Raw genomic sequence first — 17,732 nt, 5'->3', positions numbered from 1 at the left:
CAGTACTGCATGTTTACCGGGATAGGGACTATCATTCGGATCCACCGGACCATTATAAATCCCATCCTATAAGAATATCAAATAATGATACATTAATAAATATAAGATAGTATATATATATATATTATTATATCTATATCAATTTTACAATATAACTAACCCATTTGAACTTCGCGAATTCTTCATAAACACTCATGGCGCACTACTACAAAAAAGTTCATATATATCACTACATTAATATCAGTTTTAAAGGTTTTCGATATAATAGGTTTTTTAATATCACTTAAGTGTTTTTTTTTCAAAAATTGATATATATAATATTTTAGAGATCGCCACATTTTTTAATATGATATCTTAAGCTTTCAAATTTAATTAACTATTCATTAAAAGTGATATCTAAAGTAAAAAACTGATGGCAAACTTAATACCAAGAAAAAAGGCGCTACTGTTCACAAAACTTAAATTTTTTTTTTTTGTGCCTAAAACAGAACTCAAAACACAACCCACACTCACAAAGTCACAGATCGACTCTGAGCCACATCTAGACACACTCACACTCTCTCCTTCATCGTGACCTCCTTCGTCGATCGTCGACCGATCTCCTTCATCGCTAGGTACTCCTCTCATCGATCTCCTTCTACTCTCTTTTGTTTCTCACTCAAGCCCTTACTCCTCTCATCTCTCTCAGTAAAACCTAGGTCAGCCTGATATCAGCTCGTCTCTTTTCTCTGCGAATCCCTGGGGTTAGATTTCTTCCATCTCTCTCTCTCTCTCTCTCTCTCTCTCTCTCATCTTCTTCTTTCACTGTTTCTTTACTTCCCTCTATATCTCTCCTTTTCGCAATCCTTATCTCTCTTTCTAAAAACCTAGGTCACATCTATATTGGGAGAATTTGAAGCCCTAGTAACTGCGAACAACTTGGAAGGAAAGTGTCGTTCATCTTCTCTGGTACCTGCGCCGTCACCCTGAGCTTCAGGTTACTCATATATTAATTTCTTATTTATTTTCTTTTAGGTTTTGTTGATACAGCCTGGAACATTGGGGTTTCCAAACTTCATTTGTTTTTTATTTTTGTGATTCAATTTGGGATGGGTTTGTGATTTTATTAGTTAATTTTTTTGTTTAATACATTTGAGATTACTTTAGGGTTTATGACACTAGGCGTGGGAGGACAGAGGTGGTTCCTGTTGAGATTACTTGCATCCTGTATTTGTTTGATCAATGTTCAGCGGGAACAAGCCAAGTTGAAGACAACATTCACAAGCTTATTACAAGTTGAAGACTGAAAGTTGGCATTGTTGTCTTCACAGGTACGCTTGCATTCTGTTTAATATAAAATATCTTATTAGATCTAGATTGCTGGGATGATATTTTCATATGTTAATTGTGTAAACTCAAAGTACAATAATCCTCCACTGGTCCATCTTGCCAAGTTCCCATGTTCCTTTGAAGTTGCTTTTACTTTTTGAAGGATTATTCAAATATCCATAAGTCCCTTCTGTTTAGGGATATCTGTAGTGGCATTAACTAAAAAGAGAGAAAATAAACATAAGAATCTGTAAAGGTCAATGTTGGCAAATTCTTATACTTAGAATATCATTGTTAAAGGGTTGTAATTGGGTTGATATTAAGAAAATTTTGACTTTGATGTTGTGACTGTTATGGATTCACCATGTGAACTGGAAGATGAAAGCTCCTTTAAGAAAATTTTGACTTTGATGTTGTGGGTTACTAATGTGAGTTTGATCAATACTTCATCTAAGATGGTAACCCAGTTTTCCTATAACTTTGCACAATTTGTGTCATAATTATGTCTTGGGGTTGATAAAATTAAAGCTCCTTTATAATTTGAATGGTGGTGTATATCCTCCCTACTTGGCTATTGTATTGTTTTTGTTTATTGAGAATGTATCAAGCAGCAATCTGTCACTATTTTTATTATCAACTTTGACAACAAATGTTGAACCATATATTTTAGATAGAGCATAAAACGTGAATAACTAAGGATTTGCTAGAATGGGTTCTCATAGTCTGTGTTGTCAATGAGTGGTAAACTTTATTTGACAACTTTGGAGGAGATTTGAGAATGGTGGACCTTGATTTCTGTTGTCTGTATCCATTAGCGAGCTTGTTCCTTTTATTAATGTAATATTGTAATTGTCTTAAATTGTTATTCCTCGTTGCGTTTCTTTCACTTTGACAAATAAATTCACTCAGCATTTAAATTAATCTAAATGTTAGTAGAATAACAGAATTTAGGAGTTCTTGGTGTTGTTGTTGACTAGTCAATCTCTATGTTTGTGGGTGGGTGTGGGTGGGTGCATTCATGCTTGTGTTTGTTGATTTACCTGCATGGCACATCAATATTTGACAAGATATTTTACTAGTGTTAATATAATTCTCTGACCTTACTGACTTTTGCTGCTCAGGTTCTTGCCTGTCTCCATCATCCAGTCATTCCTTATCTATCTAATCTTGTCTTGTTATGGTAAAGTTACATACTAAAGTGGTTTTATTTTATTTTTCAAATATTTTCTTCGTGACTTTGAGTCTAATTCATTGCTTGACAACATGCAATGACTTATTAACTAAATCATATGACATTGGTGGTGTTATCAGTGTCATGGCTCTGAGCAGCCTCTTCATCCTCATAAAAAATATGGTTTAGACTTTAGAGTACCCCAACTTTTATAAGAAACTTTATGCATTGCTGGTTCCTTTAATTTTTATGGCAAAACATTAGTCAATATTTTTTTAGGTAATGGTAATTACTACTGCTGTAACAGTTTTCAGAAGCTAAAGTTGTATAGCTAATTATTATTGCGCTGATTCATAATCTTCTACGGAGACATCCTTCAATCAATTTTTTGGTGAATCAGGTATACCTTTTTCTAACTCAACCTCTGATGCACGCATACGTTTTTCTAACTCAACCTCTGATGCACACATGCCTTTTTCTAATTGAACCTCTGATGCACACATGCCTCTGATGTTCAAGGCCTTTGAATTCCCCCATACACACGTGCATCAACTGAGGATTTTTCTGTTTGGTCTGATTTTGATGGTTAAATAAAGAGGACAAGTTCGATATATACTTATGTCTTTTTAAATACATGTAAAACTATGGAGGATTGATTAATAAATTGAACATTAAAATATGTTTACATCTTGAAAATCTGTTTATTAACTTGATGTTCTTTCTCATTTATTCCAAGAATTGATGCTTTGGTTTTCTTTTGGTCCTCCGAATGTATTGGAATTAGGAGTAAACTTTGTTCTAGTGAGAAAACCCAGGAAATTGACAGAAATTTTTTATCCTTTTAGATATGTTGTGTTCATGATAATCAATTGAATGCAACATAAAATATATTCTATGTGATAGTTAATTATAAGGCCTCATATGGGTTATACAATTTACAGAGCTTATCGGCTCTTCCATGGCCGGTGCTCTTGGTGGGTTCAATGCCCACGCCAGCAATATTGTTGCTGCAATCTACATAGCCAATGGCTAGGATCCTGCTCAGAATGTAGAGAGCTCTCACTGCATTAACATGTTGGAAGCTGTGAACAATGGCAAGGACCTTCACATCTCAATCAGCATGCCTTCCATTGAGGTACAATACAACTAATTGATGCTTCTTTTGAGTGAATTTGTCTCATTCTAAATTTTAAATGAGTTTTGAAGTTGATGTCAAATCCATGGCCTAGTTTTTTGGGGAATGTTATTCTTTTGCTTGTGTTTCTTGCATTTTTTCCTTTCTCATGTACACTACCTATCTCTATTGACATGCCTTTTGTAGTATATTGCACTTGCAAATCACTATAGGTTTGAAAATTTTCATATATTTTTCTAGCTTACAAGTTAAAATGAATTTAGATAACAATATAGACCATTTGCTATGAAATCTTGAATATTTTAGTACTGTGATTTGGTATGAAAACTCAATTTGCTTCTTTTTAGTACTATGATTTTGTAATTTTGTTTGATTTTTCCAATTTTTAGGTGATCGAATTTATAAGGAAAGCAGCACACATGGGAGGAAATTGAAGTCAATGAGGTGCAGATTTCATGGGTTAATTTTGATTCAATTAGTTTGTAAAATTATTTTCCCTCATGAACTGCTGTGATACAAATTAGAATAAGTGTGCACTGCCATGCCTTGTATATTTGTACATGTTGGCTATATAGGCCTAGCTTAGATTTAAGGATGGGGTTAGAGATGTGGTCTCCCCCTAATTTTTGTGATATGTAGACATATTTTGGGTACTTGGAGATATTGAAATTTATGTGAATTGAGTATCTTTATTATATAATGGATGTTGAGCATTTATCTAAATAGGTTGCCACTAAAAAAATATGCAATACAGGTGTAATGGTATTGAGCAATTATCTCAGTTTTCAGGAAAAAATATTGATATCTAAACAGGGTTTACATAGCAATAATTTCAAAATATACGAGATCAGTTATTTCAATTTAAGTGATATAAATCATGCCTTAAAAATCAGTTCCATCACTCAAACTGATGTCTATGAGTATATTTATACCAGTTCCATATTCTTAAAACATATAATTCAGATATACGATATCAGTTCTTAGAACCAATAACGATATCTATGAGACTATTTATACCAGTTTCGTAATTGAAAGACATATAAGTCTGATCCAAGATATCCGTTCTTATACACAATACAGATATCTATGAAAATATTTATACCAGTTCTACCATTAAAACCCATATTATTCATTTATAAGATATCAGTTATAAATATAATACTGATATAATATATTATAAATATATCAGTTATTGCGTTTTTAACCATCCGACAAGGAAAAATATATCGAATTTACAAAAGGAACTGATGTAAAATATGATATAGATATCAGTTCAAAACTGATATGTAAACCAATGAGAATAGATATCACTCTTTCCTATATCGAATTTTAGGGGCCTTAGATATCGGTAAATTACTGATATGTATGAGCTTTTTTGTAGTAGTGGCGGCTGTTACGGGATGCCTGTCAAGAGCTTCACGCAGACGTGTCTCATCCCCATCCTCTATGTTAACAATACCGCAAATATCCAAAGGTATTGAGGGCTAGAATGGAAAGAAAAATAAGAAAAAAATAGTATTTAATTAATAATCCAAAGATATATAAGAAAAAAAATAGTATTTAATTATTTATGCATTTACCGCTCCTTCCGCTCGACACGACCCCCTCTTCATTTCAAAAGGATAACCAGCTTCAGTGCAGATGCTATCTTTCTTCATCAGCCACCTAAACGCACCGTTGTTCGAAAATGAATAGCACCCCACTGTATCTTGTCTTTCTGGGTTAGTTTTCACACAATCAACTAAATGTTGTACAGATAACTGTACAACATCCTCACGCAAACCTAATATTTTCATGATAGCTTCTATTGCCCAGGTGGATGCTATTGCCCAGCAACAGTCTAAATTATCACATAAAATACCAAAAATAAAAGTTTTTAATGACCAAAATCCTTCTATTTAATATGTTATAACTTATATGTTATCGATCTTATTTAAGATATAATTGAGTTAGTATACTTACTGCAGCGTCCTTGCCGACGAACTTCAGTGCAGTCATTCCTCCAGTCAACAATAGTGATAGGAGCCTGTAATTGACAAAAAAAAAAAAAAAAGGAATTGTTTGTCACAACAATCTTTATGCAAGGCAACAACAACAATTTAAAGTAATGCATAAAATAAAACAACAATATATATACAACAAATTCAGCCCAAAAGAATGAACTTTTTGTTTTTATGCAACAGAAAAGAACAATGGAAACAACAAATACCATCCCAAATTAACCAAACTCGAGACCAGCCCCAAACCCAAATTATCCAAAAAATTACTGCATATATTTAAAAAACTAAAAAAAATACATACTTGGTTCAATTTCATTTCGAACAAATCACTACAACAAAAATGTCGATAGATATCAGTCGTGGACTGATATCTATTTGGGTAGCCGTCTGATATAGCGCGTCGTGATATCTAATGTTCACATTTTAGATATCAGTTTTAAACTGATATGTAAACATTGTTTATATATCATTTTTCTTTTTCAACCTGATATCCTAAATACGAAATGGATATCCAATTTGATATTATTTCTGATATCTATAAAATCCAAGTATCAACAGGATTGGTCAATAGATATCGTATTGAATACTAATACTGACATATAACCCGATATCAATATCAGGTTTGAGGTAGAATATGATATAAAACTATAGTATCAATATCAGGTCTATAGTAGAATCTGATATATATAATCTTGATATCAATATCAGGTATGGAATAGATCCTGATATCTAAATATTCTTTTTATATCAGATCTGAGAAAGAACCTGATATCAAAGCGTTATAAAATATCAATTATTAGTCCAAAACTGATATCAAAACATCCTTTAGACCAGTTGTTATGTACATTATATATCAGTTTTTTTTTCACCTAAAAAGGATATAGGGTTTAGGATAACCAGCTTCAGTGCAGATGCTATCTTTCTTCATCAGCCACCTAAACGCACCGTTGTTCGAAAATGAATAGCACCCCACTGTATCTTGTCTTTCTGGGTTAGTTTTCACACAATCAACTAAATGTTGTACAGATAACTGTACAACATCCTCACGCAAACCTAATATCTTCATGATAGCTTCTATTGCCCGGGTGGATGCTATTGCCCAGCAACAGTCTAAATTATCACATAAAATACCAAAAATAAAAGTTTTTAATGACCAAAATCCTTCTATTTAATATGTTATAACTTATATGTTATCGATCTTATTTAAGATATAATTGAGTTAGTATACTTACTGCAGCGTCCTTGTCGACGAACTTCAGTGCAGTCATTCCTCCAGTCAACAATAGTGATAGGAGCCTGTAATTGACCAAAAAAAAAAAAAAAAGGAATTGTTTGTCACAACAATCTTTATGCAAGGCAACAACAACAATTTAAAGTAATGCATAAAATAAAACAACAATATATATACAACAAATTCAGCCCAAAAGAATGAACTTTTTGTTTTTATGCAACAGAAAAGAACAATGGAAACAACAAATACCATCCCAAATTAACCAAACTCGAGACCAGCCCCAAACCCAAATTATCCAAAAAATTACTGCATATATTTAAAAAACTAAAAAAAATACATACTTGGTTCAATTTCATTTCGAACAAATCACTACAACAAAAATGTCGATAGATATCAGTCGTGGACTGATATCTATTTGGGTAGCCGTCTGATATAGTGCGTCGTGATATCTAATGTTCACATTTTAGATATCAGTTTTAAACTGATATGTAAACATTGTTTATATATCATTTTTCTTTTTCAACCTGATATCCTAAATACGAAATGGATATCCAATTTGATATTATTTCTGATATCTATAAAATTCAAGTATCAACAGGATTGGTCAATAGATATCGTATTGGATACTAATACTGACATATAACCCGATATCAATATCAGGTTTGAGGTAGAATATGATATAAAACTATAGTATCAATATCAGGTCTATAGTAGAATCTGATATATATAATCTTGATATCAATATCAGGTATGAAATAGATCCTGATATCTAAATATTGTTTTTATATCAGATCTGAGAAAGAACCTGATATCAAAGCGTTATAAAATATCAATTATTAGTCCAAAACTGATATCAAAACATCCTTTAGACCAGTTGTTATGTACATTATATATTAGTTTTTTTTCACCTAAAAAGGATATCAATACATAAATTTGAGCCAGTAAATTGAAATGGCCAGAAATTTATGCAGACACAAAATCTTTCATTCTCATTCCATATATATATTTCAATAATTACCAATAACAATATTCAAAGCTGCCCCAAAAGGTTTACAGTACAAATATCTAATAAGATAACCAAAACATGCTTGTGAAGACCTTTACAAAACCAAAACACAAGTTGTAATATACCAAATTAAAGCTGCCCACATGTACAAAATATTAGCATGGCAGCACCTAGGCTAATTAATCTGCAAATCAGTACTATGTCTCTAGCTAGTTCTAACTTTTGCCACCATTTACAAAATATTGGCATGGCAGCATGTATTCTAATTAAAAGCACCAATCTTCAATCTTCTTCCATGCTTTGCAAAATATGAACATGCTCGACAGCAAATTCTATCCACAAAAAAGGCAAACGTACACCACCTACCAACTTGTCGGTCTCAAGATAATTGAAGTTCACAAATCTCCCCATTCCACCCGCACCTCATCTATTTGATCTTGTGTGTATCCGCTTCGCTTGATCTTCAGATTGGACCACTGAAAACATCAAAGGAATATATATTCTCAAATTTAACCACAAATTCATTGATCTCACAAGTCCTATATACTGACTACATGCATGCCTTATTCATCTCAATTTTCAACTAAACATGCATAAAGAATAAATAAGGTTGCCTTTTTACTCCAGCTGCAGTTTGGACCAATTGGTAACCTGAACTTAATTAAAAGGGCACAAAGATGCAGTTTCTTCAAGTTGAACTTAGTCAAAAATTTGGGCAGTACGTATACATTACTTAATGAACCACTTAAAAGGACAAAAGGCATATCAGATTAGATTCAATTGCATTACACTTCATACTCCAAGTATTCAATCCAAATGTATGAACAACATAAAGGCAATACAATCTTGGGCCATGCAGCTGGTTCAAGTATCCAAAATCATAGATTAATTGACAAAACCACACAAGGTTAACAGAGACATGGGCCATGTTTTTTATGACATCTAATATAGCACTTACACTTGTGATTTAGTAATAATTTGGAAAACTATCAATCTGTTAGTAGAATTGCTTTGTTATTACACATACAAAAGAGCATTGATCTAATGAAAACCTAAATTTCTACAAGCCACTTTCATAAAAAAGTGATAAGGCCCTCTAATTCTTCACAGGACAACTCCATAGATTACCCATGAAAAGAAGAGAAGCAGCAACAAAAAGAACATTAAAGGTTGCAGTAATGCACTACCAACTAATACTGACACACATGTGTCTCCGCGTGTGGTGTGTACATTTCAAAGGTTAACATACCTTAATGGCTACCTTCAGCCCCTTCTTTGCTGTTATTGAGTATACGGGTCAGAACCAATCAAATATTTTAAGTGCAAATCACTAGCAGTAGCGAGAAAAAAATGCAAACCACAGCAACAACTGCACAACAAAATCAAGTGAATGTATATGAAATTAAATTAGAAGCATACCACTCCAGTTTCATGGTTAACACAAGTCATGTTAATCCGTTAATAAAAACGAACACTGGGTGGCTTCTCTGGGTAATCTTTATCACAGAACAGCTTCAACTGATAGATCCAACCTTCATGTACAGTCTGGAGAAAAGAAAAAACATTTGTTGCATTAGACAAAAATCAAATGCAATAGGCGAATAACATTTAAATAACTTAATAGAAGCTTAATACATTTGAGAATATGATGACTAAACAACAAAATAATGCCTATCCTATCAAGGGGGAGAGAAGAATGAATTAACGTCCTAAAAGATTCTGTGAGGGGGAAAAATCAACATGTTATGATGGGATAACCCCAAAAGATTCCTGTTAAATTTGAAAAGTTGGAAGACCGAAAGCTTCTCCATTTTACTCAAGAGATTTTAGAGCCCAAGTCAAATCCTCGCTCCACAGGCAAATCCCCTGCACTTCCCAAAATAGATAATTGAAAAAAAAAAAAGGACTGAACAAGTAGCAGAAATTTGTATGCATGTGCAAGGAACTTACATCACTTATGAAAGATGAGTAAATATTTAAAGTAAAGGTACAAGATGATGCATACTTCAGCATTTGCTAAAAGATGAGCAAATATTAGTTAGCTCAGCCCATGCTGAACACTAAAGCAATGATACCTATGTGTGTATTTGCAGGTGCCATATATGCATGTGCAAATGGGTGTCCAATCCAAAATCTAAGCCCTTCATTAAGCTTTAAGCCATCTATCAAGCTACCAAGAACCACGTGGACTTGACTCTGGACTCCACAAGAGGTGGTGTGGATTTGATTGGTTCTGACCCCTATACTCAGTAACACTAACAACAATATTTTAAGTCTAGCTAGTGTATGACATGGGCGTGTGGTGAATGCTAATGCAGATATTCTCATCTCATCTGACAACAGTAATTTTGTGTTGTTCAATTTCATTAATAATGCAGAAACAAACCATTTCCATTATAAAGAAAGCCAAACGCCATATATAGGAATTCATATGCAAATCTACATATCATAGATAATACATATAAAAAAAAAAAAAAAAAAAGTTAAAGCACACAAATGATAAACCATTCACATGCAAAGGGAGTAGCTAAATTAGAATGCTAAATTAAGCAACTAAGTATGACCAAGCAATAAGGAAATTAGAATGCTAAATTAAGTCCACATGTATCCTCTAATAAAACTAAGTATGACCAACTTATCAAGAAGCTACACGAATTAAGAAGAGATTCAGCAGCAGAAAAATTAAAGAGCAAAAGGCATACTGAATCAAACATTCAACAAGACATTGTAGGCCTGCTGAAAGGCTTTGAATTAACATTCATGTTCAAAAATATGCAAGAAAGAGAACATATCAGAAACAGAGATAGACTCTCATTTCCAAAAGTGCCAACTAGTAATTAAGTATACTGTATACCCAATAGCTAGAAAAACTTACAATATAATTCTTCTTGTTCTTGTGCAGAGTTCTAGCTAATAACCCAAACTAGCTTATGCCTTGTCCATCATATAACCTTGTAAATAAAGGCAAAAATACATGAATTGACATAGAAATAGACATACATGAAACTAAGAACACTCAAGATTACTATCCTACATTTATCTTAAATATTCTACACAGCTTGGTTTTACCTTCCTTTTTTCATAATTTTATAATGCAGCTTCATTTGCACAACATTGACTTAAAAAGACTAGGGGCCGCATGGCATTGTTTTCCAATAGAATACAACAGTGCCAATAGAACTACTGAACACATAGAAGCCTAGAAGACTTTTGTTAGACACTCCATCAAGAAACTAGTCTGAGAATAAACACTTTGGACTTATGCCAAACCTATATACATGTCAGGCCATGAGAAACCAAAACCTCACACACATTATATCCCATTAGAGAGAACAAAATAAACCAAATACAGGGTATATAATTGTACCTTAGCAATGCCTCAAGAACATCAACCCTCAAGATTATTTGATTTTCCTTGTTGTAAACACTATTAATCTTAAGCAAACAGGGAAAGACAGCTTGGGATAAAATCCATTTTCAATGGATCACAAAATAAATAATTAAATCACTAAATAACTTACACGTAACCGGAATTGATAATCTTGAGGATATACTATCAGAGTAACGGAATTCTTAAAATTGAACTTCACAACTGGAAATGCATTATCAACATTGCAAGAAAAAACCACAAGAAAAGTAAGGTATTTTTCTACGAGTCTCACTGCTCTTCATATAAGTAAAGCAAAACTTCTATTGTTTAGACCTTAAATTAGCGATTTGGAAGAAAAAGTAAGTAACCAATGCATATAACAAAAACTAACAATATAATCAATAAAATAGAATGAAAAAGTATTAGCTAATGATTTACTTTTTGGAATACTCAAAACATGTAAACTACTCCTCGACAGTAAGCGATTTTAGGTTAGGCTGCCAGGCTAATATATCTTATTTATCAAATATACCAGTGTAAGTTTTTTTGAGAAAAAAAAAAAAAAAAAACAAGAAATACCAATGTAAGAATTTAGACGACAAAATCCAAATGAATGTGAACTAACAGAGCATTATCTACCTTTTTCGTAAATGAATCATAAATGTCCAGGTTAAGATATGCCAAGATTGTGCCATTGTCAATTACTGCCCCTTTTCCATCTCCAAAGCCAATAATACCCGTGGGAAGTTCTATAACTTCATCACCCTCCTCAAATTCTCATCTCCATGAATAATACAGACACCACCCACAAAATCAGTGGAACCAAAATCCACAGGAAACTGCTCTAAGCCACATACCCATCCCAAAAACCCAGCCACAGACCCATCCCAAAACCAAGCCACAACCCCGTTTTCATACCCAAAATTGATGTGGGAAATTCATGGAACTGATAAATATTAAAACCTTCAAATTGAAGAAAAACCGAAGGAAGTAATTTCCCTAACCTCAATCGTGCCCCATGATCTCGAAAATTTAAGGAATATATACCCTAACTTTAAGAAATCCCTTTAAATTGAAGAAATTTAGAAACCTAAACTAACAGAATTAGAAGACAGAGAATGGAAACCCACATACTTTTCGAACCTCCAATCGACGCCGCAACCCAAAGTCGGAGAAGGGGTGATGCTTCACGAGCGACCAAGGCAATGGCCGCCACTGGCGACTGGGTAGATCGAGCGAGCAGATTAGGGAGGCGTACGCGGGGGCGTGTCTGAGCTTTGAGAGACTCAGAGTGAGATCGAGTCTGAAACGATGGATCGCTGGAAATGGGTTTGACACATTTAGGGTTCGAATCGGGTCCTTGGCTGGGTGTTGGAGGAGACGGAGACCAGAGGGAGAAGGGGCAGGAGGAGGAGGCGACGGCGAGAGAGAGAGAGAGAGAGAGAGAGAGAGAGAGAGAGAGAGAAGTGAGCTGAGAGATAGACCTAGGTTTTTAATTTTTAGTATATCTGTATATGTCTAAGTGTTGGGACTTGGGAGTAGGACAAAAAAATTTAAGTCAGAAAAAACACATTACATATCAGTGTTAGGATAAAAAATTATAAGTGTTGTTTTAAGATATCAGTTAACAATTTATACTGATGTCTTTATAAGTTCTTAGAAAAATGAAAATATTATATATCAGTTGAAAAAAACCGTGTGATATCTAATAGAGTTTAGAAATCAGCTAAAAAATTATCTGATATTATAAGTTTTATAATATCAGTCACATTCAAATCTGATATAAAATAGGTGATATCTATTGACAATATTCTTGTAGTGAATGGCCTAGCTACAGCTTTGTGCCTTCTGTTCTTCCTGCTCTCCCAAATGAAAAAGCGAAAAACACCCAAAAACACACACACTCACTATCACTCTCTCACCGCAATGGCCTAGCTACAGCTTTGTGCCTTATGTTCTTCCTGCTCTCCCAAATGAAAAAGCGAAAAACACCCAAAAACACACACACACTCACTATCACTCTCTCACCGCAATGGCCTAGCTACAGCTTTGTGCCTTATGTTCTTCCTGCTCTCCCAAATGAAAAAGCGAAAAACACCCAAAAACACACACACTCACTATCACTCTCTCACCGCAATGGCCTAGCTACAGCTTTGTGCCTTTTGTTCTTCCTGCTCTCCCAAATGAAAAAGCGAAAAACACCCAAAAACACACACACTCACTATCACTCTCTCACCGCAATGGCCTAGCTACAGCTTTGTCCCTTCTGTTCTTCCTGCTCTCCCAAATGAAAAAGCGAAAAACACCCAAAAACACACACACTCACTATCACTCTCTCACCGCAATGGCCTAGCTACAGCTTTGTGCCTTCTGTTCTTCCTGCTCTCCCAAATGAAAAAGCGAAAAACACCCAAAAACACACACACACTCACTATCACTCTCTCACCGCAATGGCCTAGCTACAGCTTTGTGCCTTCTGTTCTTCTTGCTCTCCCAAATGAAAAAGCGAAAAACACCCAAAAACACACACACTCACTATCACTCTCTCACCACAATGGCCTAGCTACAGCTTTGTGCCTTCTGTTCTTCCTGCTCTCCCAAATGAAAAAGCGAAAAACACCTAAAAACACACACACTCACTATCACTCTCTCACCGCAATGGCCTAGCTACAGCTTTGTGCCTTCTGTTCTTTCTGCTCTCCCAAATGAAAAAGCGAAAAACACCCAAAAACACACACACTCACTATCACTCTCTCACCGCAATGGCCTAGCTACAGCTTTGTGCCTTCTGTTCTTCCTGCTCTCCCAAATGAAAAAGCGAAAAACACCCAAAAACACACACACTCACTATCACTCTCTCACCGCAATGCCCAAGCTAGCTCTATATATAACCCACATTAAGCTTTGGCCTCAAGCAATGTAGGACCAGTAAAAAATGAAAATACTATTTTTTTTATAATTTTAATTCTCTAACAGAAAGAATATACGGTCTCTAATGGGTTTTGCTTGCATGAATCGGAGTAACTGCGTGCAGGGGACAGGAAAAGTAAGCAGCATTTAATGCTTTTCGTTGTGGTTTCGCGTTTTGTACTGGGAGACAGAGGTTGTGTGATGGCGCGTGTGATCGTGGAGATGAGCAGCGAGTAGGGACTGAGAGATCAGAAGAGTAACAGAAAAAGGAGGAGGATATGAAAGGGACATGCCTGAGAGGGTGTAAGAGAAAGAGATTGCTCTGTGAGTCTGTGACTATGTAAATTACTTTTCACGTGGGTTTGTATAATCTGATTTGTGAAAGCGTTTTAATTTGGATAAAAAAGTTTCCATGCGTAAAATGTTTATGAGGATTTATATTCTAAATAGGTTAAGAATTAAATATTGCAGCTGTGCAGACACATTGAGAGTCTGAGAACATATGAAGCAAACGAAGAGAAATTAATGCAAAAGTGAGGGACTCTTTCAAGCTTTGACCGCAAATTTGAAATGCAGCTTCAAAAGGTGGAAATTATATTTTATTTTATTTTTCAAATTGAAAACCCCATTTTTATTTTTGTGTAAAACTGAAAGTGTAATGTATAATATATATGGATTCAGAAGTTTCAGAAAGTGAACATTGCACCTCACGTGCCAAACGGCCATTATATTCCTTTCTAATTTCATTTTGGTCCCTACTATTTCTATCAGAACCTGAATTCCAAAATGTGATGTATTAATTAGACACTTCTAAGACAGTTTTTAATGACCAATTTCTCCTAACTCAACTCTTATATTCTTAATTGATAGGGATAAAAAAAAATCATAATTGACAAAATTAAGCATATTTATGATATTGTTAATGTTTACATGTAAAAATGACATGATTGGTGCACTAGAGATTAAATAGGATGCATAACACAATAATAATTAATTCTAATTCTTATTAAGGATTTTAGCTCCAACACAATTAAAAGCGTGTTTCTTGAAGTTGAATTAATATATGCATGCTCTAAAATTAATGTTACATTGGGATCGGGGTCAGCTGTCGTGAACATATTTAAAATTTAGATCTGATTTTTGTGGGTTTTCTTTGTGGGTTGTAAGTTTTTTCTTTTGTTTTTAAATGTATGTATATATATATATATATATATATATCATCCAAAGAAAAGAAAGTTAGCTAGAGATTTCTAAGTTACGTTATTATGATGAACAAAAATAGTGTCAATTTTAACTCCAACTTCTTGGAAGTAGGTTGTTATTTACTCTATGTTCTCAATTCTACAATATATATTTTCTAAAGTTTTAGAAGTTGCTAGCCCATCTATCAAATATCATGTCTTTATTATTACATTGGAATTTTTTTTGCATGCATCACATATTGACATCACACCACATTGTAGTTAGACCTGGCAAACGGGTCGTGTTTTGCGGGTTCGGGTCAAACCCGACACGACCCGTTAAGCTTAACGGGTCAACACGACACGACCCATTAAGATATGGGTTACTAAAACCCCAATACGAACACGATCCGCATATAAACGGGTGAACACGACACGACCCGTTTCACCCGTTTAAAAATTAAACTATTATTTTTTAAACAAAATTCGAATTTTTTTTAGCTATTAAAATTCTAATTAATAAATCTTCCATTCCAATACTCCAGAAATTACAGACTGTATAGCCCAAAATTACAGAATTTCCAAAATAAATTACAACCCAAAATGCAATTGTAAAATCCAAAATAAATTATAGCCCAAAATTCATTAATTCAATACATATTGCAGCTATTTTACAGAACACCATTAATATAGAACATTGCAGCCATAAACTGATAAACAGAGCACAATGCAGCCACACCAAGTACTTCTTTGATTATCCCTGAAACAACACAAAGATAGATTAGTTATCAGCCTTTTTCTTGATAGAGTTATCAAGATCAATTTTGGGGACAACTGACTTGATAACTCGTACACTAAATTTGCATTAAAAAAAATACATAAATAAATTTGCCACTAACTTCATGAGTTTCTACTAAAACAACTCAATATCATTAAAATCAAATAACCATTTTGACATCTAACCTAACAACTAGTAGGTGGACAGTAGTAAACAGCATGCTCTCCAACAGATTCTTGATCAGTCTCACCTTTGATGCTAGAGATCCAAACAAGCCTGTGAAAGCAGCCTCAAGGGACCCAAACAAGCCTGTGAAATCAAAGAACCCAAACAGAACCCCAATCGACTATATATGACCCATATTACATACATTCAATCACAAGTTCACAACACAAAGAAGCAAATCAAACAATAAACAAACAAATAAGCAAATCAAACAATAAGCAAACAGATAAGCAAATCAAACAATAAGCAAACAGATAAGCAAATCAAACAATAAGCAAACATAGAAGCAAATCAAACACAAAGAAGCATATCAAGCACCACTGGCATCCAAATAAAACTACAAAATCAAACACCATTTTCCCCAAATTCTAGTATTCGAAACCCTAAAATCAAAGCCCCTATTAAAACCCTAACTGAACCTTGTTTCCAGCCTTTGTAAATGAAGCAAAGAGCAGCGCAAAAATCAAATTTTGAAAGAATCATTTCACATAATTAACAGAGGAAATCAAAAAGGAATTTTACCTTGAAAAATCTTATTCTTGTTTAGGCTTGCTTCTTGCTTCTGCAACTCCTTTTTTTCTCAGTCCTCAAACAAACAGTCCCAAATGGGAAGCATAAACAACAAAGCCCGACCATTCAGTGCGCAGCACAACAACCAGCCACTATGCACCCGAACACACCAGATCAGAGCCCTCCTCTTGGTAGCCACCACCTTCTTTCTCACGTGGCTCATCAACCACTCCTTACCCCCATGTGCCTATCCTTTCTCCACAGCCGATCTCGTCTGCACTTCAAGGAGCTCTGTCCACGTCACCGACGATGGAGATCTACTGAAAATCGAGAGTGAGAGTGATCGGGACTGGGAAAGAGTGTGATCGGGACGAGGAGAGAGTACGATCGAGATTGGGAGAGAGCCCAATGAGATCGAAACTGGGAGTCTAGGAGGAGAGACCGAGAGTCGAGAGAGGAGGCGGATGAGAGAGCTTTGAAAATGAGAGGAGGCGGATGTGAGAGACTGAGAGTGAGAGTTAAAGAGATAGGGTTAGTTTTTTAAAGAGAATTACTAAAATGCCCTAATCTTAACGGGTGAAATGGGTGACCCGCGGTTTCACCCGACACGACCCGTTATCTTAACGGGTCACTAACGGGTGACACTGATATCAACCCGGCCCGATAACCTCGAACCAGAACCCGTAAATTTGCGTGTCGTGTTGTGTCGTGTTAACGGGTCGTGTGTGTTTTTGCCAGGTCTAATTGTAGTCAATCAAGTCATAGAGTGGCACAATCACAAGAGAATGTCTCATGAGGATGCTTTTTCGAGACATCCTCCAATTCATGACGCCCAAAATATTTTTCGTCAACTAAGAATTAAACATAGGCATTGTGGTAATCTACTGCGGTTCATCAACTAAGCTTG

At 34.8% G+C, this 17,732-nt stretch overlaps 1 long non-coding RNA gene across 2 annotated transcripts; it reads left to right on the top strand.

Moving 5' to 3' along the window:
* Nucleotides 1-479: 479 nt before the first annotated feature.
* LOC147273578 (uncharacterized) lies at nt 480-4,314 on the top strand. Of its 2 annotated transcripts, XR_015124154.1 has the most exons (8): nt 480-614; nt 689-743; nt 871-976; nt 1,147-1,310; nt 2,430-2,488; nt 2,787-2,879; nt 3,421-3,614; nt 4,004-4,314. It is a non-coding gene; the product is annotated as an uncharacterized LOC147273578 (long non-coding RNA). The 2 variants fall into 2 exon arrangements; XR_015124153.1 differs by lacking the exon at nt 2,430-2,488.
* Nucleotides 4,315-17,732: the final 13,418 nt, after the last annotated feature.

This window comes from Dryas octopetala, chromosome 9 (genome assembly GCF_963921425.1).
Source record: "Dryas octopetala chromosome 9, drDryOcto1.1, whole genome shotgun sequence".
NCBI lineage: Eukaryota > Viridiplantae > Streptophyta > Magnoliopsida > Rosales > Rosaceae > Dryas > Dryas octopetala.
This window is presented reverse-complemented; position numbering and strand designations above follow the sequence as displayed.